The following is a 14,775-nucleotide window of genomic DNA, read 5'->3' on the forward strand; positions in this document are numbered from 1 at the left end:
CCTTTCAAAGTATTTCTAAATTTTCTAATTAGGACCAAAATTTTGGTCTAAAAATGGGGAGATGTTTGATCTATTTTTTTTTAATTCGAAAATATATATGTTGCTTTGGATACAAATTTTGTAAAAATGTATAATAACTACGAAGTATACCTACGCCTGTAAGCTTAGCTGAAAGTGATCTTTATTTTAAATTTGAACCCTTGACAGCTTAGTCTACAATAAACTAAATGAGCAGTGATTTAAAAACTACATTTTAATTTGCACGGCTATGATAATCACATTGGTTTGGTAACGTACTTATATTTATGATGTAAAATGAATAACTGTTAGTTGATTTGTGAATATTCCGAAAAGCTAAAAGAAAATAATTTTAAGTAACTACAGCCTGACTTGTTATTCATGTAGTTGTGTCGGGAATGTTACAAAATTTATAAAAAATTGATATTTTTCTGTGTTAATTAAGTACCTCGTCTTTCTAATTCGGAAGGCTAGGTGAGTACTAAATTTTGAAAATTATGGCCAGGTAAAAAATTGTGCCTTTTTTTAAAGATATGAATTGTGGAAATCTATGTAGTTCAAACAAAAAACATAAATCCATTTGGCATGAAAAATCGCTTAGTTCAATTTTTTAAGGAACATTCTGCATTTATGGAAATACCTTAAAAATATATTAATCATAAAATGTAAAATTCTGTTTGCAAGAAATATAATGCTAAGTAAGACATATTCTTGATAGGGAAAAATGGACATAGTGACAGTTTGGGAATGATATTTACTTACACTGTGCTCAAAACATGTTTTGCCTAGTAAACACGAAGGTTTGTATATTATGGCAAATAACTGACCGGTTTTGATGTTATTTTACAGTGAAACACATTAACACAATGCTATTGCTAATGCTTTATACTTTTTCATTATTGCTCTTGTATACGAGATTGCGGGGTTGGGGGGGGGGGGGGATATTGGAATAGTGAAGAACAATCTTAGTTGGAAAACAATACTACCTATCGCTATTTATTCAAAGTCACAATAAAATTCGTTTGAATATCAACATTTCAGAATTTTACAATACTCATAATAAATAGAGTTCACTAAGGCAAACATCTTACGGACGTCTGGAAATGTATTGCAACTACTCAATATTTCAAGAAAGCTTGTAACATTTCATATATAATTCGTGTGGGAACTGTGTATAACTGGACGGTGACGCACGTATCGGGTCACGTCAGTTCGCATCGTGAGAAGGACACACGTAAGACTGCGCGTGGAAGGGCCACTGCCGAGAATGAAGGACAATGGAATTGTAAAGGTTGACGGCTGGTGCAAAAGGGGGCGGGGGTGGAGAGTATGGGTAGAAAGGAGAAGAGCTGGTTATCACGGTTTGCTCTCCTTCTAAGAAAACCTGTGGGGCGTCCGTGCTTGAGGGAGAGATAGTGAAAAAGGGAGGCGATATTTTCGAAGACCTTTCGAAGATCCCCGCTAGATAGCAGGCCTCAGGGCTGCATCCTTCAACAACCTCCCCTCATGAGAGCCCTCTCGCCACTATCATGCGAAATCTAACCTGCTAGCTTATATACGTGCTGGCTGATCTTACAGTAGTAACGAACAAGCCTTTATGAGACAATTAAGCCAAATTTCAATAAATCCTGACGCGTGGCAGATATTTGCCCTGCACCAATCCCTTTAAAAAAAAATGTTGTCATCTCTCTCAAGCCTGATTAGGTTTAAGAATGTATGGTGTTGTAAAATTAACATTATTTTATGTTACAGGCTTACTCTCGCTCGAAGCTAGCTAATTAAAGTTAAGATTATATAGAGCTTTGTACCAGTATGATGTGTTAAAAGTTAAACTTGCTTTTAAATATGAAATAATTTATGGTTATTTTTGAAGTTTACACCACATATATTATGTCTAATGGATGGAAAGCTAAGTGCTAAAGTAAGTATTTTATCTAGTCGATTTTGTGATATGTTAAACTCCTACCTATGATGAAGTTGTCAGTGTACTCTTTGTGAAATAATGGTATGAAAATTATATGATCATAATATTTTGATCTTCTTTTCCCCCTATCTCTGCAAATTTTTGGGGGAAATATTAGGATACTTAGGACTATCTCTTTTCTCCTCTTGTCTCTCCTGTTCTGGGAATGATCCTAATCCACATGCAAGGACAACTCCATGAAAACTTGGACCACCACCTTCAGATTTATCACCCACTACACAGAAGCAAACCAGCCAACACTTACGACATCAGAAAACCAGTCCCAGTACCAGCAACAACAACAGCACCTATGGCAGTTCCAGCACCAAGCAGTACCTTCATCCGTTTCCTTTAATACTTCGGCTTCTAGACCTGTAAAGACACTGGCAGGTGAAGAAGTGACTTGAGACTAGCCATCACAAGACTTTTCATCACCAGCAAGAAGATGCCCTCCTGAAGTGAAGTTTTATGGGAGTATGATGTGAACATGTGTATTGGTCACAAGTTTCATGTTAATTTTCTATAATAAAATCATTTAAGTACACGAAAGAAACATAACCTTTCCTGTTTACCATGTTAAATTATCATCTTGTGACATCACAAGTCATAGATAGGCTACTGCTGTGTGCTGTTTGAGACAGTAACCTTCAAGCAAAATCATGAGGGTTCTTCCAAAACAGCTTCAAAATCAGGGGAACCAATCAAAATCTTAGCAAGAAGAACAATACAACTGGAACACTCGCCTGTGTATCGATTGTTGGGACTACAGTGAAGAACATTATAGAACTTCCTGTAATCGTCCCAGACTTTCTATATCCTAGAGTGTTTGAAAGGCAACATGAGGGTGATAGGGAGGAATTTAAGTTATAAACACTCGGGGTAATAGGCAGTTCAGGATGGTGCAGTAAGGACCATCAATATGATGCCACCATGAAACAATGACATCAGAGAGAGGGTCACCAGAAAATGGAGGTTATTGGAGCACTAATTATAATTTTTGTGTTCGTTATTTTCTTTAATGGCCAGTAATTTATCTTAGTTTTTTTATGTTTGCTTATGCACAAGGTTATTTGTAAGTTTTATTAATGTTTTCTGACACCTTTAACCTTGAGTAGTATGTTTTGGTTCCTCCTGCGCCAGGCTTCAGGCTGTGGTGCCTGTGGTGCTGACCGCCATATTGGATTGTGACGTCACGGCGGCCATCTTGGATGGTTATGACCTTGACCTTTGACCATGACCTTGACCCCGGTGGCCATTTCGGATCCGCCATCTTGGATTCGCCATTTTGGATGACGTAATTGTGTTTTCTCGAACATTCCGGTGATGTAATTTCCGCCATTTTGAATTAAGACGTCACCATTGCAATTTCCGTTACGGTCGCGATCTTTAAATTTTTTATTTATTATCCGATTTTAACGAAAAAAAATTTAAAATTTATAAAGAAATTGAAATAATAAAATTTTAATAAAAAAAAATTTAAAAATTGTACTTTTACGACACGGAGTTTGGAGTCCTCGGTTCGAACCCGGTGAGGGCAAAAAATAAAAATGGCGACCGATCCTTCCCCCGTGGTGGGTGCTGGCAGACTGACCCCCACCACTTTTACCAACGCATATACGAACTTACAACCCCCCCTCCCCCCCCCCCTCCGGAAAATATTTTTTTTTCTCGCACACGATGCTCCGCCCCTCCCCACCACTCTTTTTTTATTAATATATTTTTCTATTTTTCATCGTAATAACCTCCCTCCACCACTACTCTAATTTTTTTCCCTCCCTCTCTCACTTTACCGTCATTCCCACCCATACCCTCTTCCTCACCACTATTCTACCTTTTAAAGTATAAATACCGGCCGCAGGACCCGGGAGACGTCAGTTTACATCAGTTCCTCTCCTCTTCGCAAGCATCGAGGTCCTTGCAGCAACTAACATGTCAACGAAAAAATCAATCTATGACCCATGGATGCTGGAGTCCTCGACGCAAATACGTAGTGACAATATAAGCGATGAAGAAGACGAGGAAACGTACCTTCACAACTGGTATGACATCGAGTGCTGCAGACGACAGGGACTTCGCTGGTTGCGAGACGAGCCATGGGGTCGATCCCCCGAACGTGACCTCTCACCAGTGGAGTCTGTCCGTCAAGTGTTTGGAGAGGTGGACTCTCGTCAGTTCGTGAACTATGGACCATCACGTGGGTCGTCATCGCTCCACACCACCATTGCTGGTGCTGCCCAAGAGCCTGCTACATCTCGTGACAGATCACCATCTTTGTCATCTTCCACCCTAACGAGACCATTGTCGCCACCAACGTCAATTGAATCACGACGATTGACAAATTCTGCAAAGTCTACACCGTCGCCATCGCCACTACAACACAATCCCGTGCCGAAGTGTACGGATAGTCAACGTTCCATACCAGAGTTCTCAGAATAAGAACATTGATCTGCGTGACGCCAAGTATAACGTGATATATTTACAGTGTTCAAGCTTTGTCACTCCTGTTGCGATAGTTATTGTTCCGTACCTATATCAAAACTACTATGTGAATCAAGTGTGAACTAAATAATCATAATCATCATCAGTGATTTAAAATTACATTTTATATTTTTATCACCCATAAAAATTTATATGTTGTGTGTGAGAGATTATAAAGAAAATATACAAGCTGAACTATATGTAATAAAATACGCCTCTAAATTGAAATGTGTCACATGTATTCATCTGGTACCAGACGGGGAATTGTAGGAAATAAAATAAAATAAATTTAATTTATGTGTATAAGTTTATATTAATCCTCCATCACTATACTAAATTAATGTTTCAAAAATATTAAGTATTCTAGTTTCACGTTAAATATTATTATGAATTAAAAAAATAGCAGGGAAAGTTTCAATATAAAAGTTATTTACATTTATAAAAAAGTTCATATTTAAAATAATAACGGGTTACACGTATAAAAAATTGATATTTAAAATAATTATGTGTTACATTTATTAAAAAAGTAATATTTAAAATAAAAATTTTCTACATTTATAAAAACATCTACGTGAATACAGTTCAACAGTGCTAGGAGAGGAAACGAATGTATACCACGCATACGGCGGGTGATGACCACGAAGCACGTGCGTGTGCGTCTTAGACGGAAGGAGTAGAAATTCGTAAGAGCATTTCCGCTCACCGACGGAAGCGATAGCCCCGCCTGCTCCTCCAGGACCGCATGGAGGGGGAAGCTACCTTCATTTCAACGTTGCACACGCCAAGAAACACTGCGCGGAGGACACCGCTCTGACCATGCACACAATTTACAGCGATTAAAAAATTTTACTACGCACATGAAACGAATGACACACATTCAACCATAACAAAAACCACAGGAAAAAACGAAATGTACACACAGTACACACAGGAAAACGGAATGTACACACAGGAAAATGAAATGTACACACGGTACACACAGGGAAACGGAATTTACATGCAGGAAATCGAAATGTACACACAGTACACACAGGAAAACGGAATGTACACACAGGAAAACGTAATGTACAAACAGTACACACAGAAAAACTGAATTTACATGCAGGAAAACGAAATGTACACACAGTACACACAGGAAAACGGAATTTACATGCAGGAAAACGAAATGTACACAGTACACACAGGAAAACGGAATGTACACACAGGAAAACGAAATGTACACAGTACACACAGGAAAACGGAATTTACATGCAGGAAAACGAAATGTACACACAGTACACACAGGAAAACGGAATTTACACAGGAAAACGGAATTTACACAGGAAAACGGAATTTACACACAGGAAAACGGAATTTACACACAGGAAAACAGAATGTACACACAGGAAATCGGAACGTACACACGGTACACACAGGAAAAAACGGAATGATCACACATGGAGTAGCGGAAACACATGCTTAGTTGGAAATCAGAATACAATAAATAAATCATACTTTTTTTAAATATAAATAATTGATTTTATTTTTCAATAGTACACACATGATAGTTAAACAAATGATTATTGTATGTATCCAGCTTCCCTCAGTTCTTTGAGTATGAAGGATATTTCTTTAATGTTCGAATAGTTTCTTCTACGAACAGATGCCACCAACAGTCTTAGCCGGTCAACCAATATGTTTGGATCTTTCCATGATGTGTAATCAATCTCTTCTGCCACCATCTTCCTTGCACGTTTATTATAAATATGACGATCTCTGCTGTCCTCCGTTTTAACACCTACCACAAGGTCACATTCGTCAACGAACCAGTGACCATCACAAGCTTGATCAGATTCATTTAATATATCACGACGTTTCCATCGTTTTGATCTCAGGACACCGCCACAGCCTTCGGTCTTGTCCACTTTAGCTGCCTCAGCACAGTCTTCGATCACGTCGCCAGCTTCAGAGTCACTGTAGCAATCACCGTAGAAGGCATCGTCTTCACCCAGATTACCGTAAGAACTCGTTATCGTTGATGGCGAAGTGTCTGCATCGCCTTCATGCTTCCTTTTTTAGGAGTCCATTATTTTTACAAAGAATGGACGATTAACTGAATATAGGCTTGAGTGTATTCTCACTTTTCATGGTGTTGATACTTCCATTAGTTTCAGTCTTCCCGAAACCATCAGCATCCTTCAATATTTGTTTCTCGTCACGATCGACATGCTACGGCTTCCATCTTTTCTATATTAATAATATTATTTGTCTTAAAATCTCCGCATCCGTGTCACTATCACAGATTCAATTCATCATCATCGTAGCTGTCATCAATATTGTCATGAGCTGCATCAATATAACTCATTTTATGATATCGTCTCTACATTTCAGTTGTCAGAGATTAACCACAATCTATGATCTTGTGAGCTCCATTCTCATTTTCTGTAAAAGCCTATGTGTTCAGTTTTATTATTTAATCCGTCAACCCATCATCCCAAACTCAATTAAATAATCTTAGTATATAGAAAAAAAATCATCAAAGTTCCTTTCATTTAATCTTAGGAACCGCATCATCCTTTCCACCTAAAGTTTAGTTTCTTGAGCCTAAGAGTCTTTCATTATATACCATGCAGTGTTCTTCTAGAGATGTGGTATACCACCATTTCTACATACAAATCCATCCTATCAATTATTTGTTTACACATAAAAAAAACCTTCATGTTATTTTTTTATGTTGTATTAAATTATCACTTCGACTAAAAATAATTACCGCTCATAGTAATTTCTACAAAGAACTCCTTGCCCAAGACATTTTAACCATCATCTCTGAAAACAACCATGTCCCGTCTATATCTCAAAGTAAAAGAGGGTAGAGGAGATAGGTCAAACGACAAGTGCTAGTCACTCATAGGGTAAGGAACAGGTGTTTGATACCTATCACAGACATTGTAGCATCTATGTATTTTTCTTACCTCATGTAGAAAAATATGTTCCAATGCATACGAATTTAAACTATTCACGTGCGACTAGTTAAAAGTACATAAATTCAAGCACGTTGGCCTCAAAGAAAATTTAAAAAATTCTCAAGGATAGAGGCAGAGACTACACGATCGAGACACGCATACCGTCACCTGCAAATGAACATTGACCCCTCGCGCAGGAGTTGAAAGCTTGCAGAATGCTGCGGCAGTCATATGTTTGCTCGAGTCATACATACATCACGTCGCTAGTCTTCCCACTCATTTCACGTAAAACTCCAGTGAAATCGTAATCCAGCATACGTAAAGTAATTGCTGGAACCACTTCAAAGTATGCATCACTGAACCAGAGCATAAAATCAGCTTATGAATGTACAACGTGCTACCAACAAAAAAAAATTTGTAGCACATATACGAGAGGAGTCGATTCCTACATACCATACTGTGAAAGCCAATACTCTGATAATTATAAGCAATTAAAATATTTTTAATCAAGACCCCGGCCAGTATACATTATTTCCATGTTGTGAAAATTCATGTTAGTAATCAGCAACGAAGGAGTGAGTAACTTGGACGAAGAACCGCTTTCCAAGTATCCAGAATCTTACTGATACAGCCCATACAGTGCACCAGAGTACTCCGAAGTGTGATCAATTGATCAAAGCATTATTTAATTTTTTAATATCACCTCCGTAGTGTACACCAATATATGACAGGTTACGATTTAAGACCATAAATTTCCCACAAGTCTGTTAGTTTTATTTCGGGAAGTAATAAATTATTTCTCAGAAATAATAAATCAAGTTCCTATCAGATTTGCTCTAACGTAACGGTATTACATACACCAGAACTTTACCAAAACATCACCCATAAAAAATCCTAAGAATGCAGATAACATACTCAGACAAAAATAATTTTAGCAAAATAAACTGTTTTGAACATTATTGGTAAAAATAATAATACACACTAACAAGTCAAAACGTGCATTACAACTCCGACCAAAATTACGTGTCACATATAGTTTATTACATTAAGATGAATGAAGTAGGTTAAGAAAAATAAATCAAATAAATTTTTAATTCTATAATTTATTTAAAAGTTTACATTTATATACAAAAAAATTTGACACTGTATATATATCGTATACATTTCTCAGTTCATGTGAATTTCATTTTTATTAAAATAAATTATTATATTTCGTTTGTAGAGTGACAAAATACAAATAATTCATACAGATCACGATACATCAGTTCAGGAGTGTAGCACCTTAGAGGACCAGATATGTTGATGCTAGAAACCTTCCTTTACAAAATTTATAATGTTTTTTTCAAGTATAATTTTCGTGTAACCCGTACACCGCACTTCTCACACAGAAATTTTACACGGTCAAGATTTCTTCTGCAGCCATGCTTTTCATGGATGCGTGTACTTCATAGTCGTTCAAATCGTTTACCACAGTAGCAGCACTGATACAGATATGCATCGCAATTACCATCGCTTCCCCGCTGTACAACTTGCAAATGAACTTTGCTTTTACAATGCCTAATCAAATTACTTTTGTTTGTGAAATGTACACCACACGGCTCACACGGAAATGTCACACGATTAGCGTTTCTTCTACAGACATGATTTTCATGTCTTCTTGCATGTTGACGGTATTTAAAACTCTCATCACAGTACGTACACAGATGTCTCATCGTTAGACCTTGAGTCACCCACGGCTCGGAAAGTATCTTACTTTCAATGTACACTGCTGTTGTAGGTGACGAAGTCCCGTATGTTGCATGAGCTGGAGATTTCCCAGTCGACATTGTCAGATCATCTGTACTGGATGCCAAAGAATCTGATGTATACACAAATGATGCAGAAGCTGGGAATTGCTCACAAAATGTTTTATTTGCCAAATGCGGTGTAGTTGCAGGTATCGGAGTCTCCTCTGCGTTCGATAATGCACACATTGAAGTATCTTGGAGTGAAGAGACAGTAGATACAGCCATCATCGGGATCTCTGGAGCTGCCCTCATCGTTGTCATCGGGATCTGCTTCGTCATCATCGCCTCCGTGGTCAGGGACCCCGGTGAAGACGCGAGACCCTCCGCCAAGATCTCTGCAGCCGTTGACTCCGCCACCATTGGGATTTGTACCGATGTCATCGTTGCTACCATTGAGTTCGGATACACATAAATATTCATGTATCGGACTTATATGCAGACAACTCAATCCATCAGATCTGCACTGCACCACTACAAGAGGTGGACTGAGGGACCTGCTGTCTAAGACTCGCTTAAATATCAGCGTCCGCTTGTATAATACGCAAGTCAATAAATCATCCAATGTTATTACTTAAAAAAAAATTAGGAATTTAAAAGAGTACAAGTTTAAATTATATATTCAATGAACTAATCACACATCCTACATACATGGTTAATTTAGACTTACTAGAAGGACCAAGAGTCTCTGAACAATGGAACTTTCAGAACTCAAACATAATTTAAATTTTATTATGTACAGCTACACTAAACCTCCAACTGACTCCAAATGTCTACAACACATGACTAAAATAATTTATACGATACCGGGCTAGGTCCAAAGTCAATTATTTTTGTACCTCTCATCTGCAGTTCAGGGGTCCTTCAGTGTTGATATAGCTACAGACAAGACATGTCCAGTACCATACATCTTCAAAAGCCATCAGAGTCGATCCTTGTTAAGCCTTATGACAAAAGTCTCCGAAACAAGAGTCCTACTCTATAAGTTTACTAGACATTTATATGCTTGTCATAGCACACATCGATAAATATCTTCGTAAATAACCCAACATATTATCAGACCACCAGCATTCGATTTATACACCAACATATCCATCAACACAAGTCCATTCTACATTAAGCTCCTCACTTACTTCCACCAGTCTACTCAGCTACACTCAGTACACAAAAACTAAAAGAAGTCAATTAACAACCTAGTATTTATGTACATTCAGTCATTTAACATGAGGTGCCCGCCATATTGAAATTTGGGCACCATCTTAGATATTTGTATTTATTGACTTATTAGTTCGGGAAAAATTCCAAAATTCACCGAAAAATATCACATTTTTTTACATATTGAATCGAAACTTACTTCGACCTATGGACGAAGCTGAAAATAAATTTAATTTAAATACCAGAAAAGTGGCAGGTTCGAGAAATAAAAAAAAACCACAAGTTCTTTTACCAACATGATATTTAATACATAAATTCTATCCTACTACAGGGTCACTTGCGAAAGCCAGAACTCTATCTTTGCTCATCAATGAGAAGTTCACAAGCTAGCAGAATCTATCTATGTATTTTTTGTTTTTATTTTAATTTTTTTATTAATTTATTTTTTTTAAATATTTTTTTCCTCTAATTTTATGATATCAAGAAAACGTGTGGTGGTTTTCTCCGTGTGCTTCTGATTATTCTTCTCAAAATTATGGTGGTTTTCTCCGTGTGCTTCTGATTATCGTTGTCAATATTATGGCGGTGTTCTCCGTGTGCTTCTGATTATTCTTGTCAATATTATGGTAGTTATCTCCGTGTGCTTCTGATAATCCTTGTCAATATTGTGAAGGTTTTCTCCGTGTGCTCCCGATTATTCTTGTTAATATTTTAATGGATTTCTCCAAATGCTTTTGATTATTCCTGGCTAGACATCTGATGGTTTTCTCCGAGTGATCCTGATTATTTGTGAGGAATCTATCTCTGCATGAATGATTTTTTACTAAATGCGTCATGTCATTTTATTCAGAGTTACATTTAATAAGTGAAATTCTGCTAATAAATTAGCACTTACAATATTTTTATCAGGTGGATTTTAAAAATAATAACCTTACTCAGACAAATAATATGCTATGGGACAGCTGAGAAGCATTAACATGTAAGACAAACTGCATTGTCCTTGGTGTCTAAGACAGGTAATTTTATTCAGAGTTTCCTACAAATTTCCGAATTCATATTATCAAATCAACTTAATTTTTTTTATCAGGTGGAAATCAGACAAAAAGAGAAGATCATTAATCAGATGATTACTACGTCATGAAACAACTGAGAAACTCTATCACACACGAAGATTTCCCTTCCCCTTGAGTTCTAGCGAAGCCCTCCTTCTGTTGCGATCGTCAGGGAGCATCCCGCATCCCACACAAAACAATGACTGCTTATACAGACAACAGAGACTGCTTATACAGACAACTGATACATGATGGTTGCTAATATGTGAATAGGTTATATTGTGATTCTCGCTAGGTCATGATGTTATTCACTATATTTTTTTTAAATAAGGACGATGTTCTTCCTCTTGAGATCTAGGGAAGCACACCTTTTTCAACAGATCGTTAGTGAGCATCCCGCATCCAGCATAAAAGAAATAATTATTATTTACCAGCTAGCAACATGTGGAGTCATCTGTTGATGAAAAGTAGAACTACTTACAACCAGTACTTTTGTATGAGATAACTTAACTCTCGCTGACGAAATAATTTAAAAAATTCTATTTAAGTAATGGTTTAATTTACAACTCTTAGTTTTCATCTGCCATCAGTCGCAGAAGCTAACATGTACCCTGATTCGTTGCCTGTAGCTGTATCAAACCGACATCACTGTAGATACTGCAGCAAGGTGTTTACCTTGAGAAAGAATGCTAAACGTCATGAGAGAAGCGAGTGTAGTTTGAGTCATTGTCAAAAACCATTTAATTGCAGTCAGTGTCATAAATCCTTTAGTAGAAGATATTACTTGGATAGACATTGCAAGAACTGTACAACTAAGATGAATAAAGATAACGAAGACTGTGTTCCAAAATCGTGGAAGAGGAACGAAGGCAGAATATTAGACGACAATAATGATTATGAAGAATGTAAAAAAGCTAATGCTAAAAATATTGATATAGATCAAAACAATAATTTAAAATTAAAAACAAATGAAGAAAGTAGCAACCTCATTAGAAATGAAAATATATTTACACCAATATCTAGTCGTCTCCATGAAAATGTGAAAGATGGAGAACCACCTGAAGCCGACAAGACCGAAGACTGTAATGAAACATTTGAAGCTGACATGATTGAATATTGTGGTGACACATCTGAGGTTGACATGATCGCTGACTGTGCTGTCATGATTGAGTACTGTGCTGAAGCACCTAAAGCGGTCAAGATCGAAGACTGTGATGGCGGCCTAAGACCAAAACGGTGGAAACGTCGTAATAAAATAAGTTATCTTGAACAATCTTGTGATGCTGACATGATTGAAGATTGAGGTGACACATCTGAGGTTGACATATTCGCTGACTGTGCTGTCACAACAGTAGTATAGGAATAACCTCAAAACTATCAGCAGTAGCCAACTAATCAGAACCTCTTCTTGTGTTTAACTTAACCATTGGTTACCATCAGTTAATCGGACGATTACTGTTAACCCTATATTGATAAACAGGTAATTCTGCTAACCAGCACTTAAATTTTAATCAGAAGATAACCGGACGATAACCAGACTTTGTGAAACCGGCCCTTAGCCTGTCAACCAATATGTCAGGATCTTCCCATGAGGTATAATCAATCTCTTCTGCTACGTTAATCTTCCTATTATGGTTATAATAAATATTATTATCCCTGGTGTTTTTCGTTTCAACACCAACTACAAGGTCACTTTCGGCATCGAGCCAGTGATTATCACAAGCTTGATCAGGATAATTTATTTTATTACGTCGTTTCCATCGTTGTGATCTCAGGCCACAATCACTGTATTTACTCTTGACCGCTTTAGGTGCTTCAGCACAGTACTCAATCATGTCAGCCTTAGTTGTGAGTAGTATAGGAATGTATTTTCTGAAACAGGCTTCAGGCTGTGGTGCCTGTGGTGCCGACCGCCATCTTGGATTTGTGACATCACGGCGGCAAAAATTCCTCAAAATTCCTCAAAAATGACTCAAAATGACTCAAAATTTCCCGTTTTAAGAAAAAATTTCCCGTTTTCGAGGGAAAAATTCCCGTTTCGAGGGAAAATATCCCGTTTTATTCCTTAAAAATCCCAGCGGCTGAAAATTCCTAAAACTGGCTTAAGCATCCTTAACTCAAGCCAACGTTAAGCCATTTATAGGATTATGACGTCACCGTTGCAATTTCCGTTACGCCCACCATCTTTAACTTTTTTATTTATTATACGATTTTAATGAAAAAAAATTTAAAATTTATAAAAAAAATTAAATTAATAAAATTTTTATATATTTTTTATAAAAAATATACTTTTTAGACACGGAGTTCGGAGTCCTCGGTTCGAACCCGACGAGGTCAAAAAAAAAACTAAAAATGGCGACAGGCTCCTTCCACCACGGAAGTCACCTACAGACTAACCTACCACCACCATTAACAAGGTCAACTAGTATGATGTCATGTCCGCCATCTTGTCTTCGTCTGCTGGTAGCCATCATCATCTTGTTATCGTCGGCGAGAGTGCGCTGACACCATTTTAGTTTAATTCTTATCCGCTAGAGTGCAGTAATCATTTATTATTGCTGTGTCACCCGCCATCTTGTCATTTGGCCACCATCTTGGAATCGTGTAATTATTTAGCTAGAAATTCGGGAAAAATTCCAAAATTCATTAAATAAATCACTCATTAATTTACAGATTGATTCGATCAGTTTCAGTCCTTGGTTCGATACCCGATCGATGCAATAATGTTTAATTTTATATAAAAAATAATAATTTCAATAATCAATGTTCAAAATTCTTAAAGAGACTTTAAATCCTCTACAACCATCATCCTATCAGACATCAAGACCACCATATTGGAAATTCGTAATTGTAATGCTAGAGATTCGGGAAAAAGTTCAAAATTCATTAAATAAATTTGTAATCTATATACTGATTGATTAGCTCGACTAAGGTTCTTGGTTCGATCCCTGGCCGATACAAAACAACTTTAATTTTAAAAAAGTACCAGAAAAGTGTAAGGTTCGAGAAATAAAACACATCAAAGTCTTTTACAAACATATTATTTATTACACAATTTCTATCCTACTACAGAATCACTTGCGAAAGCCAGTAATCTTATAAACATTTAGCCCTGCATAGACGTGCAACGACTACTTCTTAGCTCCAAATGGCTCCAAATGCTCCAAACGGCCTTCAAATGGCTCCAACAGCTCCAACAACCTCCAAATGTTTGACAGCTCCAAATGACTCCAAATGCTTCAAAAGGCTCCAAATGCTCCAACAGCTCCAAAAAAAGGCTCCAAAAGCTCCAATAGCCTCCAAATGCTTAACACAGCTCCAAATGGCTCCAAATGCTCCAAACGGCCTCCAAATGCTTGACAGCCTCAAAATGCTTGACAGCT

General features: G+C 37.1%; 1 protein-coding gene across 1 annotated transcript in view; it reads right to left on the bottom strand.

Moving 5' to 3' along the window:
• Positions 1-14,775, bottom strand: part of LOC134529449 (protein still life, isoforms C/SIF type 2) — a 496,520-nt gene that overhangs the window by 169,124 nt on the left and 312,621 nt on the right. The gene's annotated exons all lie outside the window — the stretch shown is intronic.

The sequence above is a fragment of the Bacillus rossius genome, chromosome 2, assembly GCF_032445375.1.
Source record: "Bacillus rossius redtenbacheri isolate Brsri chromosome 2, Brsri_v3, whole genome shotgun sequence".
NCBI classification, from domain to species: Eukaryota; Metazoa; Arthropoda; class Insecta; order Phasmatodea; family Bacillidae; genus Bacillus; species Bacillus rossius.